The sequence below is a fragment of the Carya illinoinensis genome, chromosome 14 (assembly GCF_018687715.1).
Source record: "Carya illinoinensis cultivar Pawnee chromosome 14, C.illinoinensisPawnee_v1, whole genome shotgun sequence".
Classification (NCBI taxonomy): Eukaryota; Viridiplantae; Streptophyta; class Magnoliopsida; order Fagales; family Juglandaceae; genus Carya; species Carya illinoinensis.
In genome coordinates this window covers 33,277,432-33,279,875 of record NC_056765.1, presented here as the reverse complement: position 1 = coordinate 33,279,875, position 2,444 = coordinate 33,277,432, and the positions used below count along the sequence as shown (strand labels likewise).

At 39.1% G+C, this 2,444-nt stretch overlaps 1 pseudogene; it reads left to right on the top strand.

Annotated features, from left to right (window-relative positions):
- Positions 1–623: 623 nt before the first annotated feature.
- LOC122295210 lies at positions 624–2,206 on the top strand (annotated as a pseudogene).
- Positions 2,207–2,444: the final 238 nt, after the last annotated feature.

Sequence of the window (2,444 nt, the reverse complement as noted above, 5' to 3'; positions counted from 1 at the left end):
TAAATATTCTTAATTTAGCGCTTTACTTCATTATATGTATTTTTTTCATTATTTCATACATGAGGATCATCTACCATATCTAGAATAGATATTTGTATAAATTTATGACATCTGTTAAGTTCTTATTATGTTTACTTTAAATTCTGTAAATTTTTTATTTGTTTTAAATTTGTGTCAGATCATGTTACCAATTAAGCTGCATGAGCCACTCCACTCCTCTCGAGCGAGGGGGTTGTTGGTTTATACTCTCAAGCTTGTTTTCCTTTTTATTTAATTAGTTTAATGAGCTGCTGACATGAGAATTGGCCAAGCAATAATAAAGCTTAATCATATTCTCTATTTTTCAATTTTTTATTACTACGTACTCCTTAATCGGTGCGATGGATGAAAGTAATTTAATTTAAAAATATTAAATATACAACTTTATATAATAATATCCACATACATTATCAATCAAGCTGATCCAGATCTTATATATATTCCTCCAAGAGTGGATGTTCAAGCGATCGAGTACTAGGGATGAAAATCTCAGTTGCTCGACTTACGACGTCCTCTCTTGTTTTCAATCAAAGTCAAGTTAGAAGACAAATGGTAGAACCGGAGGAATGTATGTACGTGCGGAATCAAACTGAACATCAGCTTCGATCAATTGGGTTGGTGAAGGAATGCATGCAGACTGCCATTGAGTTGGTGAAGCACGTGCAAAAGGATCTCCTTTAAGACAATGCTTTATAAATAGCTATGGTGGTATATTCAAAGTGCACCCCACCAAAGATCCCCTTTCTCCTCTTTTCTAATATTTCCAATTCCAGGCAATGGCTCCAACAATTGCTACACCGATCACCGATTCCGCAGATATAGCAAACTTTGTTATAAGCAAAGGAAATGGAGTGAAGGGTCTCTCTGAAATGGGACTCGAATGCCTTCCCCAACGATTTATCCAACCCCTAGAAGAAAGGATCAGTTTCAGCAACATCATGCCTCAAGAGTCCATCCCCATCATTGACATGTCAAACTGGAACGACCCAGAAGTTGCAGAATCAATCTGTGGGTTGCCAGCTGAGGACAAGAAGAAGTTCCAAAAAGAGAAATCACCTTCAAACAACGTGCGGTTTGGAACCAGCTTTACTCCTCAAGCAGAGAAGGCTCTTGAATGGAAGGATTACCTCAGCCTCTTCTATGTTTCTGAGGATGAGGCCTCTGCATTATGGCCTCCAGTCTGCAAGTAACATAGCTACATAACGAATAAATAACACTTTATGCATTTACATTTACAGACACTAATATCTATCTTAATCTTATAGATGAATGCAGGTAAATATTTGCTGTGGACTAATTGTTTTGACCTTTCAGGGATCAAGTGCTGGAATACATGAAGAGCTCTGAAGTTGTTATCAAACGGCTATTAGAGGTGCTAATGAAGGGATTAAATGTGAACGAAATCGATGAGATGAAAGAGTCACTGTTGATGGGTTCAAAGAGAATCAACCTTAACTACTATCCCATTTGTCCTAACCCCGAGCTCACGGTGGGAGTAGGCCGTCATTCCGATGTCTCAACCCTCACTATCTTGCTTCAAGATGAGATTGGTGGACTTTATGTGCGAGGGAAAAATGATAGCTGGATCCATGTTCCACCTATAAGTGGCTCGCTCGTTATCAATGTTGGCGATGCACTTCAAATAATGAGTAATGGAAGATACAAGAGCATTGAGCACCGTGTGCTGCCAATGGAAGCCAGAACAGGATTTCGGTTCCCATCTTCGTGAATCCAAAGCCATGTGAGATAATTGGTCCTTTCCCAGAAGTGCTCGCCGGAGGGGGGAAAGCAGCATATAGGCAAGTTCTGTATTCGGATTATGTGAAGCATTTTTTCAGGAAGGCTCATGATGGGAAGAACACGGTTGAGTTTGCAAAAATATGATATTTTTTATGGGGTGCTGTACGTTGTTCTATTGTCATCGAGATCATTGGTATGAAATAAGACTCGTGCTTTAAGGACTAAGAATCCTTTCAAGATGGTAGATTGTACAAAATTGGGTTTCACGTTGATCCTTCTTCTTTGTTTTTTTTTAGAACAAACGTTTGTTTGTGTGAGCGTGTAACGAATGTGTTAAGTAAAAAAAAAGGCACTTAGCAGGCCGGGTTTATTCAATCAAGATGCAGTTCTCTCAACTTCAAAATAACTCTTGTATTAGATGACTAGTACAACCAAAACCTTGACCAGCAATTTAAGAACGGTGGAAACCATGGCTGAAGTAAGGGCGGCTTTTCTAGATGGCCTGAGAGTATGCTGAAAGCTTCAGATCATGGTAAACATTGAAGTTGGAACTGATTCTCAAGTACTTTTGGCCAACTGGTGGCAAGGAGCGGGTGACGTTTCATTACTCAGTATGCTGTAAGGGAAGTTTGAGAAAGAATAATGTGTCTAGCTAAGGATCTGAA